Source organism: Pezoporus wallicus, unplaced genomic scaffold, assembly GCF_028554395.1.
Source record: "Pezoporus wallicus isolate ANWC-B61680 ecotype Strahan unplaced genomic scaffold, APGP_CSIRO_Pwel_v1 contig_5922, whole genome shotgun sequence".
Taxonomy (NCBI): Eukaryota; Metazoa; Chordata; class Aves; order Psittaciformes; family Psittacidae; genus Pezoporus; species Pezoporus wallicus.
Window position 1 is genome coordinate 2,789,520 of NW_026637228.1, and position 13,849 is coordinate 2,803,368.

Below are 13,849 nucleotides of genomic sequence, written 5' to 3' on the forward strand. Positions count from 1 at the left end.
AAGTTGGCATCGCGCTTTGTTGCCTTCAGTGGAGCTAAGCCAATTGATGCCATCTGAGCATCTGATACTGTATTTCTGTAGCAGTTAAAAAATGATACAGTCGCATTAATTACTACATAACCATGTCTCATAACCTCATGGCAGGGGTGGAAGGACTTCTTATTTGTAGTCACCAGTCAACATGCAAAGTGTAAGAGTCAATTGGTCATTCCAAGCTCAGTTTGATGGCTGTAAAGCTACTAGTCATGATAAACACAGGAGAAACAATTTCTCATTTTACTATGTGATTTAAATACTCACAATTTGTTAACTCAAAGGCATGTAATAGCTATTCTATGTTCCTAAAGCACCAAAAGCTATTGCTTCAAAAATGCAGTGGATCTGACATGGAGAAGAACAGGCAAAGTGGGGCAGACACAAACTGGTTTAACGGACAAGCCCAAGCTCCCCTGCCCACAGTGGATACTAAGCGAAACAGGGTAAGTACACTTTCATCTGTAAGCATTCTGCTACAGACTTACAGCGCATCAGAGATGGAAACTGAAAAATCCTGCAGGTTATAGCTGCAAGTCAAAATATACCAGTACTTTTATTCTTAACTGTTTGGAAGAGCTTTACACTGATAGCTACGTAGCACCATTCTGCAGAGGAATCAGGAAAAAAAAAAGTCAGTCATCTTTCCAAGGTCCAGAGGAACTGTGGTCCTGGAACTCTGAACATCATCCTTGTCTTCCTGTATTAATGTTTTTGCTTTCTGCTTGGGTTTTGTTGTTCTGGGGGTTGTTTTGGTTTTATTCTTACTGATAGGCCACCTTGCCCTATAGATATAACCAGCTATATTTCAACAGCCATTTAGAGTTGAGTCTTTGGATTTCTTATACCACGCTGAGAACGTTGCCTCAGACACAGACGTTCTCCACTTCATGATTTTCTAATAGAGAAGATGATCACATTTTGGTTCAGCAAAGGGAAAAATGGAGCACAGAACTCATTTGTGGACAATCGTACATTGGTTTGGACTATCTCTTACAACAACCTGACACTCATAGTTTATTCTCTGCGTAAAAAGTCCCTATGTTCCATTTCACTGCAGAGGGAAATAACCAGAAAATCTTAACACACAAATAAAACCTTTCTTCTCCAATGACATAACACTTCCTATTTTCTTCCCAACACAAAAAAGTGTAGGTTGGGACTCCGAAGAACAAGGGTGGGCTCAGACACTCAGACATCCAGTAGAAGTAATGATCTCTTGCATCAACATTTTAGATGCAGCAAAATGTTCATTAACTCAAGCAGGTTATTGAGGGTTACTGTCTGTGTGTTAGAGGGAGGGGTAAATGGGGAGTTATTCTGTGGCATCTGAATCTATCTTGGCCTGCTTTCATTTGCATTCCTGCCCTTCCCAGTATTTCCTCTCATACATAATTATCTCCTCAGCTCCTAAGTTATTTTGGTTTAAGTAATTCATCCCCCCTGGACACCGAACACTGAGATCGTACTGAACATTAGACAAGCAGATGCCCATCTTTGTGTTTAAATGGGTAAAATAAAAGTACTAACCTATCAGACAAAAGAACACTTATTCTCCACCTACTCATTAGAATTTGCATGTTATAGCAGCATGCACACTCCTAACAGGCTTCCAAATGAGGGACTGGAAGTAAGCAGACTCACTCTAGAAGTAAATGTAAAATAAATGACCTTACGTGACTTAAGTGTACGTCACAGAATGAAAACAGTTTGCTAGGGATGCAACATAACTACCTGATAACAAGCAAAGGCCAAAACATGAGAAGATAAACCCTGCCTAACTGACTTCAACAGGCATTTTGCTTGTGTAAAGACAGACTGTGAAATTCAGGGCTTCAGCCACAAAACAACACAGCTACTGAGAAACAGGAAAGAATGAAAACAGAGATACAAGGAAACATTAGAGAAGACAACATACTGGGCAAGGATAAGAGTAAACAGGAAAGTGTGAAGAGATTAAAAGGAAACAGGAGAAGCAACGGACACATTGATTTGTTAAAGCTTTTACAGGACTGACTGCATGTTCCTCTGCTCAATACATTGTAGTATTTATATGCAAAAAGACATGTAACCAAACCTGCTTAAGCAGGAAAAGCTGTCCTTTTTGGGGGCGAGTTTCTGTAAGTGCTTCTCTTCATGCATGCCAAAATGGCAGTCTCCAACTTTCTCCCTCACTCTTCCCCTCCAGCTGAATTCATAGCTCAATCCCCCTCTAGCTCTCATCAAAACAGTTTGCTGATGAGAAGAAACCACTTTTTTTTTTCTTAATGGAAAAAAAGCAGAAACAGATTCTCTCGCTCTCTCAAGCCCCAGCTCAGCATGAATTTATATCAGAAGAGTGCTGAACTGACCCAACGATGAGCAGAATTTGCAACCAAGACATAAGGAGTCACGTTAGAACCAAATTTCCTTGACACTGTCTGTTTACATACCAGGAAGATGCCAGGATGCTGCTGAAGTGTCCTCACATTCTTTCTGAAACACTCCTGCTGTGATGAAATGTCTTCACAGCCTCACACATTTGCTATTAGGTTCTGATACTACAAACGGAGGGAAAGGATGAAAGCTCTACTACTGTCATTCTGGAGAGTGTTCCACTAGGAACAACTCTGGATGAAGAAAAGAAATCATGGACAGCTGAGTGTATCTCAATGCGGCAGATAACCTCCACACTGCAAAAAGCTTTGAAACCTATTGCACACCCAGTAGAAAATGTAAAAGAGTTTTAGGCAGACACATTCTGCCTAACTCAAATAAAATTAAACCAGTTGATTGAGAATATGTCTTAAATTCATATGAAGAGTATCATCCATCTTTAAAAGCCTGGCTTCCCATTTTTATATATTAAACTTGGCAGAAATATGTCCACATTCATTCATTTTGTCTTAAGTCAGTCTAAGGATCCAGCTGTTCTGATATTGATGAAAATGAGAATTTTAATCTTCAAATACTTCATTTAGCTATTATTTAAGAAATATTATTGCTGAAATGAGATATTCCCTCCACCAAAAAATGCTCGTAAGAATAGAAATATCTACCTTACTTTTTTGTAACAAATTTTCTGTGTCCAAATTTTATACCAATCCATAAATGTGTTTATTCATCCATACCACAGGGGAAGAAAGTAAGTAGGAATTTTTGCCTGACAGAAAACCCTGGAAGTGACAAAGCCTCTAATTTTGACTTCAGTGGAAATTCTGCCTCAGTGTGGATTCACAGGATTTGGCCTATGCTTTGCAGAGATACCTGGGATTCAAGCATATTATTACTTAGATAATTGTTTTGCTAGAATCTCCAGTGCAATCTTAGAGCAACTGGAGGGAATGAGCTTGACAGGAGATAAAAGAGATCAATTACTACTGTGCCCAGCGGACATAGAGTGTCCAGTGGACACCGGCTGGATGGGCAGAAGATGGCAATTCATCCAGTTTAGTTTTAGGTTGCTAACATACAATTTCTTTCCTCCCCAGAAACACGGTTGGCATTTATATTCCCATTTCTTATGTAATGCAGCTTTCCTAATATTTATTATTTATCAAAAATACTTGTTTTCAGCGTTTCCCTGGGAAGCTGATATACCCAATTTCAATTTCTGATCAGAAAAAGGATGCAGTTGCTACAAAGAGGCCAAATGCAAAAATGCTTGCTCAGGATTTAGACTGTCCACTGTTAGAGATGCAATGTGACTGTAACTCCCCATGACATCTAGCAGATAGGCCTGGGGAAATCTGGCCAGGCACCTTGATAATAAGCAGCAATACAGAGGCTATGCAACCTCAGAACTTCCATGTCTCAAGCCTGCTTATCCATTTTCTCTCCATTGACCCTTCTCTCCTCCCTTTGAAAAGATTTAGAAGGGAACCAGGAAAAAAGCAACAAGCCAATAACCAGGTTGTTCTGCTCCCTGAAGGAGCAGAAGAAATGGCTCCTCAAAAGTGAATCCCAGGTGAAAGCTTCTTGCTGCACTTCTGTAGTCTTAAACAAGAGAAGGGATACAGATGTCCTTTATGCTGGAACAACCAAACCCCTAAATTTGTATTTACTCCAATAAATTGTTTTCCCTTTAACCTGCGGGTTTGCTAGCTAGTAATAATTTTGGACATCTCTTTGTTTTGCTAACACTCTGTTACAATGTGTATGTCACTGCAAGAATTTGGCCACGCAAATCTTGACAGTAATTTGCAGCTCTGAAACAATTCTGATGTATTTCTTCAAATCCTATGCTGTCAAAACTCAGTGAAACTGTGAAAAGGATATGAGGATAACATCAATAAACACTGCAGCTGGGTACACAAAAAGCTGCAAAGAATAGGGGTTACCAGAGCAAGAAAATACTGTTAATTACTTAGCACCGTTTCTTGAAACGTAATACCTATACCTGGAAACTACACATTCCTACCTCTACATCACATCGGTATTACAGGCATAAATCTAGAAGAGAAACCCAAAAGAAAAAGGAAACAAACAAAAAGGTACTCACTAGGTAGTATCTGTGCATGCTCAAGCAGCAACTCTGCTTTTCCCACTCCTTCTTTTACCAAATGCTATACTATGAGCATTTCAAATATTAGATTTCTTCTCTGGTGTGCCCAGTGATGGAAGTTCAAAAAAGTTAAAGTGTAATACTCAATAGAAGCCAGTAATACTTTTTTGTTAAAATATCCATGTAATAAGAATACCACTGTGATGGGAAGTTTCCACCTTGGGTGTCAAATACTGGTATACTCAAGCTTCTCCTAATCCTGTGGCTTAGGCAATGCTCTGCTCAGGAAGCTCAGGATAACTCTGTCCTCCCATTATTCTGGCATGAGCTAGCTCAGCAGAAGAGACTTTTATGCTGATATGACTCAACCAAAAAGTACTCCGGCCAGATATACAAGGAAAACAGAAAATACCCCACAAAGAGCCATCATATCATTCTTATGTATTCAAATGTAAAATGTTTACAGGATTAAGCTAGTAACAGCACCGACACAATAACACATAGTACGGCCTCATCCCCAAGCCTCTCTCATCTGAATAATCCCAATTAAGTGTGTGTGCAGTCCCTTGCAGGAATTGTAAAGTGCAGAAAACGATGAAATTTGGGAGGAAACACAGCCAAAAGCTGAAGCACACAGGAGCAATGTGACTCACTTAAAAATCCCCAGGAAACAAACAGAACTTCACAAATAAAACCGTTTCTGACTTTTGATCTTGTCTGTGGGACACAAAATATCTCCCATGGGAATAAATATACCAAAGCAAAAGCAACCCCTCCCTTGACATTTTATTGTATTTCTATAATTGTCTCAATATAGCAGATCAATTGCATTTGAAAATGCAGCTATTAAACCATAACTAGACCAGCTTTGGAGCCTTTGTTTGTCAATTGCATCAAACAACAATTCTTCTGCAGACAAGAAATCAGACTGTATTTTTACAATAATTGCAAGTCATTTCTGGGAGAAAGAGGTAGCAACAATACCCAAGGAAATAAAATAGCACACTTTTGTGCTTTCCCATCAAACCCGACAGTGGTATGGGTTTAAATCAGTCAGAGGCAGCTACACATGAGAGATTGCGCTCTGCAGGCTCTATCAGTCAGAAGTCAAGGATACACGACCATGATTTATCATACTTTTCATGGTAATTAGCTAGAGTGCCATTTTGCTTCCAGTAGCATCACTCAACTTTCTTTTTTTAATTTGGTCTTTTCTTCTGCAAATGAATTTACATATTTCTCAGTCTCCCATCCCCTACTATGTTTTATTTATGAATACAGGCCTTCCTGATGGTAACTTTAATGCGAAGAAGGTAGTAATTAGTGTACCCATCTGCAAAGTTAATCCCTTTCCCACAATGTCTGCAGAGAAGTTTAAGGTAAGTAACAGTTTACAGTCAATATTAGGTTTAATTATGCTTAATGAGGGTAACTGTATCTGTCTACTAACTGCACCTAGGTGTGCAGCTCCTATATGAGTTTTCCTCCCAGCCTCATTCCACACTGTTAATAGTGCCACTGTGCAGGGTACCTTTGATGCTTTAATCCGTAAAACTGCTCCAGGAGAGCCAAGCAACTGAGGCACCTGTTTCAACACAGGATCAAAGGGAGGAGAAGGGGCTTAAAACAATGACAGCTTTGTGTGGAGAGAAACTTCTAATGCCTGGTTATATCAGGGTATGCAATGAGTTAGAGAAAACAGGAAAACTGAAAAACCCCACCACACAGATGCTGCCCAAGCCCTTCCTCTTACAGAAATGATTTAAATGAAATAAAGCATTTGTTCCCTGTTTGCAGGGATCACTCCCAAGAATGCTTCCTGTAAAGTTCCTATGTTAAGTTCACCAAAAGCTGTGTTAACAATTAATACAATTAATACAAAAGAAAGAAGATTTCTTGTCTTACTCCTATTTCACAAGTAGGTATCTTCCACAACTAGAAAGATTCTAGAGGAAACTGAAGACGAAGTTAGAAGCAAAACCTCAGATTCAAAACCAGTTCTACTCCAGCTGCCCTGGTTTTAGCCTCTGCAATGCTGTTACTTCAGCTGCATCTTCCTAAAATGAAGGTACAGATTTGAGTTTACTTCATTACTTATTCTGCTATGGCATTTTCCTTTGTGATTTCATGTATTATCCCCTTAGGAAATTCATGCAATGGGAAAACTTTTTATACCTATTTACTACTACCTATGAAAATTGTACCTTCCTAAATCTTTCATTCTCTAGGATGCATGGATTTGGGGATGGGAGAGAGGGGTGTGCATGAGCCACTAAATATGCAGGTGGGAGAAGTGCTGAAAAACAAAGATGTTTGATTTCCAGTAAGAAACGGAAGTGCAACACATAGAGAAACTGTTCTGTAAATGGAGAGCTTAGCTCATTTATCCAAAGTAGTAAGAAGTGAGGTCTGCATTTCGTACATATCGTGACGCTTGCTCAGACACAGCTTAGAGCTTTTACTGCTTTCAGTTTCCTTTTTGCTGTAGTGAGCGCCCTGCACAAGTCCACGTGCTCCCTCCTTATTTATGCCATTGGCAAGACTTCAGGAAAAGAAATTCTGGTTAGAAAACTGCTCAGGAAAGGGGGAAAACCTGCTGCTATATCATACTTTTTGGTTGTAAAAAACATCCAATTATTTGATTGTCAAAGTAGCAGTTACTAAAGTAAGATTTTATTCAAAGATAAAACTCTTGTAATCCTGGAAGCTATACCCAGAGCAATGTGTTCAGGCCATACAAGTTTCAAAATGTAAGTTCAAGTCTCCTTCTTAAGGCTTATATGTATTATTCTTACAATACACCATACTAACCCTAACGCCCATATTACTGGATGTTAGGGAAAAAGCTTCTAAAAGAGAAGTTGAGATTTTTAATCGATGTCTTCCCCCCTCAAAAAGTTGATCTGAACATGTAAATACAAGTTTAAGCACTATGTAAAACTTCTTATAGCTATGTAACAAGAAAGGATACGTGCTTTCAGAGTGACAGTATAGTCTTCCTTTTGCTATTTTCATCAATATTCAGATAAACACGGAGTCCATTATGAGATGAAAATTACTTACATGCACATATATTCCTCAGAAAATTGGCAAGGTTTTGTATTCAAGAAGGGAGCAGAACTAAGGCGGGGGGGTGTCACTTCTTTAATACAAAATCCAGCAGCTAGCTTAATTTAATGACTTCAAATACTACACAATGACTCTGAGGAGCAGGATAATTTAAACAACTCATGATTTGAAGGACACCTTCTGGAAAATCTAACTGGAGAATGAAAAAGAGCACTTAATACAACTGGCCACCACCAGGAGAGGGCATATTCAAGTTATTTCTCACCACCTGCTGCCTTTGAGTTAGTGCCATAAAGCTTAGGTAACTGAACATTAGCCTATGTTACTGAAGCACAGCGCTAGAGACAATGGGATTACCTGCAGGCCACTGATGTTCAGTGTACATACACGTGTAACTCTCTGCTCAAAAATCCACAGGCAGATCTCCGAACTACAGGAAGCAGATCTCCCTGAGAGAAAGATGGATGTGGGCATTACTGTGAAAATCTGTGCAGTTCCCCCCCACCTCAGCCAACTGGCTGGAAACAACCCACACACACAGACACTTTTCTGAAGAGATTGGGAGGAAGACGGGCTCTGTTACTTGCATCAGTTTGGATAATAACTAGGGTTTTCCCATTACGGTGTTGCTTCCACGTAAATCACTGCTCAGATTCAACAATTGTAACAGAGAACCTTGGGAAGATAAGTGTATTTAAAACTGCAAAACAATCAAATAAAAGCTATTTCTCAAATATCCAGAATTTGCTCCAGTAAAATTCAGGGTTTTCCCAAGACCTAGGGAGGTTCAGTCACCCCTAAATGAGTTGAATCTCTGCTGCAGTATAACATCCCAGCAGAGAGAAAGACATTCTCCATTGATGACCTCTGAAGTAATAATGGGAGTCTCCGGTCTTGGTGGAGGAGATTACCTGAAGAGACATAGAGTTTGGTGGCTTCTGGAATCCCAAGGAGGCTTAAAGCTTATATTGAACTGGCTCACTTCACTTTTATAGCCCAGCCAAGCAGGTGGGCCTGGAACACTGTGTTTTAGCCACATATCAATCAAATTGTTCTAACATAACTTACAACGAGAGCTCTTAGACACAGATACTGAGTCTTGGGGCAATCCCATCTCATAAAGAACATTCAAATGTGCCTATAAACATTATTGAAGAGATGCTATAATTCAGAGGAAGGAAGAAGTTTCCCATCAAAGCCTGCAAATGACCTTAATTCGGATTATTACAAAATTAAAAGAAAAATCCTTAGGAAAATAAAATGCTCCATGAGTGACTGAGCAGTAACATTTTTTTGCTTCCTTACTGTTTTCTTCAATATTGATTTCTTGCCAGAAAAAAATGTAAGTTTTCAGCTGCTTGTCTCTCCGAAGAGCCTCAGCCTACTTCTGCAAATTCTCTCTGCCATCCTTAAGATATGCTTTCTGAAGGCAGAGACCTGTATAATCCCCAGAGTCCTATTAATCTAAGTAAAAATGATACAAGTTTGATTCTAAACAACCAAAGGGAATAGCTAATATGGCCTCAAAGCTGTTTTTTTGGAGTCAGAATGGTCTATCTCATCTACTTGGCACTAAAATGCGGTGCTGCCATGTAAATGGTCCAGCTCACACTGCTGCTGACTTCTTGCTGTCCCTCATTTTATTGTCTGCTGTTTCATTTGATGCTGCTGGAGGAAGAGGGGTTTGGTCTTTTAATGACCTGTATTGCTGGCAATGTAAGTTATGCAGTAAGGTTACTCTGATACTCTGGTTTTGACTGGATGGTTTACAAAATGAAAAAGGTCCATGCAAGGTGCTCAGCAGCATCACCACAATCTCACCAATCCAATGTTGGATTCAGCTCTAACTGGAAAACAGACATCCACCTATAGAAAGAGGGGACAGGGAAAGAGAGAGGGAGATAGGGATATAGTGAGGGAGAGAGAAAGAGAGAAAGGAATAAACAGAGAGTAATGAAGGGAGGGAAAGAGGGAAGGAGAGAAGGGGAAAAGGATTTCAGAGTACTGCTCAGTGAATAATGTATCTATTGAACTATGCAGGACACAACGATGTTTTGGTGTTAAAGAGTTGTACCACCAGATGGAGGTTTTAATCCTCCCTTTTACAGTCATCCTCTTGTCAACTCCAGTTCTACTTATATGGGAAAACGTAGAAGCAAGTGCCTACTGGGTTTAAAAAAGACAACAGGATAGAAATCTGACCAGGAGAAGGAGCAAAAAATTTCGCTGTCCTGAGCTATCCATTGAAGAAAATTAACTTTCCCAAAACAAACACCAGAGATATTAAAGATCAGCCCTTTAATCAGTCTGGCCACCTGAATATTGACATCTGGACAGCAAAATTGCTATTTATTCTTTCAAATGAAGGTAAAGCGACTCGCTGGCACAGAGGAAAGAATTTAATACCAGATTTTGTCCCATGTGGCAAAAATGTCATCTGCATCACATCCTCCAGGTATTACCAAATGTTCTGCACTTAAGATGAAGAAGAATTTCAGAATGACCAAAAGGCAGGTTTCTTCTTTGCTTCCACCCTAGCAATCAATATAGCTACATAAATCTGAGCAAAAACCGTAGTGGTTAAATACCACCTTCTGAATCTCAAAGCCTTCACTGACATCTATTCCTTGCCAGTATTTTTTCACTCCCAGTGGACAGGAATGTTGTTTTTGTCACAGAAGAAGTGTCAGATCATGGCTCCTGGCAAATTAATGTGAATCACTGGCCACGTGATTCAGACATGTGCTCTAAGAAACAGAATTTTAGCATCCTGAAATTCCACTCTTCAAGTCCTGAATGAGGAAATGCTGTTGTGCCAGTGTGTGGATTAGAGACCGACACTTTCACATTCATTTTCAAAACTGGCAAAGGAGAGAGGGTAAAACATTACCTCTCCCACTTTTATACAATAGGCACACTGGCTTTGCATGGTTAGTTTTACTAGAATATCTCCTGAACAACACAATGCATATATGCAGGTAAACTAAACACACACTCATGCACAATACTGAACTTTGTGTTGGCAGCCAGACTCCGGTAACCCATGTCCCCTGGGCAACAATCAGCTACAAAGGAACAGGGAAAAGTTAGAGTAATGATTAACTAGCCCAGTGGGCTATTATTCATAACAAGTAGAGCAGCAGCAGTGCAGGCTGCGTTGCTGGTTGCCTCTCCCTCTGGTATGCTGCTGCATGCCTGGAATCAAACTCAGCGCAGAAAAAACACCCAACATAATGTCAACATAAGAAAGAAGCTGAATTTCCTCTATTGGAGTTTGCACTTAAGCGAGGCTTGTGCAGAAGAGGAGATTTTCTGTTAAGCTTAATGTTGACAGAATATGACAGATTCAAACATCACCCTTATACATATATATATGTATATATATACATATAGGTTGTGGTAAGATTAATTGGTTACTGGTATCAACTATAGGCAATTATTCCCCACACAGCAGCAAGCAAACAACTCTAATGCCAATTGGCAAGTATCAGTGTTGATAGATGCAGCCATGGAGTTCATACTGGAGCATATGGTTAAAGTGCATCCATGCAGGTGAAAGACTAAACCATGAGCATCCCTATAGCCAACCAGGGAAAAATCAAAGTCATCACGGCTGTTCCCCATCCATTGGTGCTTTTACCCTGCAGGCCCCAGAAAGCTCCAGAAATTCTTCCAAAACTCTTTCAGATTCTTCTAAAGCAGTGCATTAAAGGTGAACATGCCACAAGACCCACTGTATTTCTCTCAGCGCTACATCAGTCAGCATTTTGCAGAGAGGCAATACAATATTGCCTGGCCATCATCAACAAATTCTATCTGATTTTTTCTAGCTCTCAATGATTAAACTCCATCAGCCATGGCAGAAATGACAAAGACTCAGTTTTATTTTTTATTTTCCAACAAAAGCATATGCTGCTTATTTAAGAAGACCTTGAAAGGAACTATTTAGCCAAAAAAAGGCAAATTCCTTCTATCAACAAACTCACTTTCCCTCTGAAAGGCTTTGCTCAGTGTGTGGATTATTCATTTACTTTAATTATTTTGAAGTGCCTCTGTTTGAGTGGGTAGGAATTAAGTATCCACAACACCAAAGTAAGCCCTAGAATTAGTTTTTGTAAACAAAATGTTCTGCAGTGGCCTAAATCCACACAAGTAGTAAGCCTTGAGTTTTTGGAAGTCCTTTTCCACAGAGTACTTCTGGGGATCCTGAAAGCTATGGGAAGCAGGTCCACGAGCATGTATTGTGGGACTTACTACCTTGTGTGGACTGGTCATATCTTTCTAATCACAAATACATATAAATCCATTTTCTCATTTTGTAGGAAAATAAAAACACATTGCTCTTATTTAAATGCAGGAAGTAAAATCCCACCTGGAAGAGACTGGTACCAACTAAAGCAGCTGATGAGAAATCAGAATCTGTTACACAGGAGGATTTATTAGAACACAATGACCAAGTGATATTAAGAAATGCAGAAAGCCAATTTACACAAGGAGGCTTGTAATCAAAACCAAGTAACAATCTTTCATAATCTCTAATTGCAGCTCTCTCCCATACACACACATAGACTCATGCACAGATAGAGAAATACTTAAATTGTTAGGCTTTGTTAAATGTTTTCAGCCTTGATGTCTTTCTGGTTAATAAGTAGACACACTAAAAACAAGAAGAAGAACACAAAAAGCCCTAGGAAAACTTCAGATGAAGAGTTGGGACATAGTTATTTGCACACATTCACAGAAAGAGAGGGAAGAACCAAATCTGAAGAAAATACACAGGATTATCACTTTATAGGTAATGGGCACTGAACAAGGATTCCAAAAATAAACACACTTAATATTTAAATCCCAAGCTGTATTTTCAGTGACACCCTTTCTCCAGTGACTGTATGTACACTCAAAACCAAAACCCCAGCAGCTAAACATCCACAGCCTTGAGGAATTTTGGTTCTCAATCTCAAGAAAAAGCTATCATGCCAACTCTCCACTGTATCCATGGGCTTCTACTACCCCGTTCTGATCTATGGACACAAATGCAATAAAACTAAAAACAAAGGGAGAGAAAGTAGTTGAAAAGAAGAGTCTGCACTACCCATTACTTCACAGATGCGGAAGGTATGATGCAAAAATACCTTCTCTGGTAAATCTCATTCTGCAAGTCTCCCCACCTTCAACGTGCATTTCTGTGCTCTGTGCACAGTGCTTCCCTGCACCGTTACCCATAGTTACACCCAGAATCTGCACCTAATCTTGCAACCCTGTTTCTCCATGGAGGTAAACAATACAGGAGGGAAAACTGCATGAAGGAAAGTAGGAAAACAATTCTGTGCTTATTTGTCTGTAGCTGGTGGCTGTATTTTAGGAATAGATGCTTTAAAATACAAGTTGTTGTTGAGATTTGATTTAAAAATCTCTGTCAGTGCTGACATTCAGGTGGAAGTACTGCTGCTGGCTCCAGAACAATTTGCATATCTTATCACTAAATGTATGAGGTGTGCACCAATCTGATGAAATTATAAACAAGTGTCCACACAAGCACACATGCCTTCCTGTTTGATTTCTGTCCTGTTCCCTCCTCTATAATAAATTATACGATCATCTCATTCTGGCTGGAGGTTTAACTGTGCATGTAAAAAGGAAAATGATGGCAGCCTATTCTTTCTCACACTTTACAGCTGAGAACCTGACAAAACTGTGGATTTTGGTTACAAGCAGAAAAGCTTCTTTTGTTACCGTCTACCTCCTCTTTAATTGCCACAAAAATGGTGGAAAATCCCATGTGTTTATGTACTTTTAAAAAGAATCACCCATACTGAAAATAAAGAAAGAAATGAGACTACACCTCTTTTACTACAAAGACTAATATACACGCTTAACTTTATGTCCTGCAATTAATCTCATCTACTTCAACAGGATTACTCATAATGCTGTATGTGAAATGTATGTGTAAACCCTTGCAGAATCACAGCCTGAACTGTCAACAACGTTATATGGCACAATTAAATGCCTAGGCCTAGAATGGCTCTGCAGAAAGATTAGAAACAAAACCTTTAGGCATAATCAGTAATAAAATCTATTCCAGGGAGTGGCTATGGGTGAAACAAAATTGAGGGAGTTGTCTTCCCTTGGGAAATTCATCTGTCTCCAGATCCTTTCAGTAATTCACCTTCTTCCTCTACCAGTTATCACCTTCATTTACCACTGCTTTCCCACTCACCAAATACCACTCTCCCTCTCTAAACATCCTGTTGCTGCTGTGTGACA

General features: G+C 39.5%; 1 protein-coding gene across 12 annotated transcripts in view; it reads right to left on the reverse strand.

The window, feature by feature from the left end:
* The window catches only part of ZBTB20 (zinc finger and BTB domain containing 20), a 452,154-nt gene that overhangs the window by 377,316 nt on the left and 60,989 nt on the right, over positions 1-13,849 (reverse strand). Inside the window, exon 3 of one of the 12 annotated variants that reach the window (XM_057404357.1) lies at positions 7,943-8,034. The exons of the other annotated variants lie outside the window; for them this stretch is intronic. The gene's annotated coding sequence lies outside the window, so the exon portion shown is untranslated. The remainder of the gene's footprint in view (positions 1-7,942; positions 8,035-13,849) is intronic. 12 annotated transcript variants of the gene reach the window in all.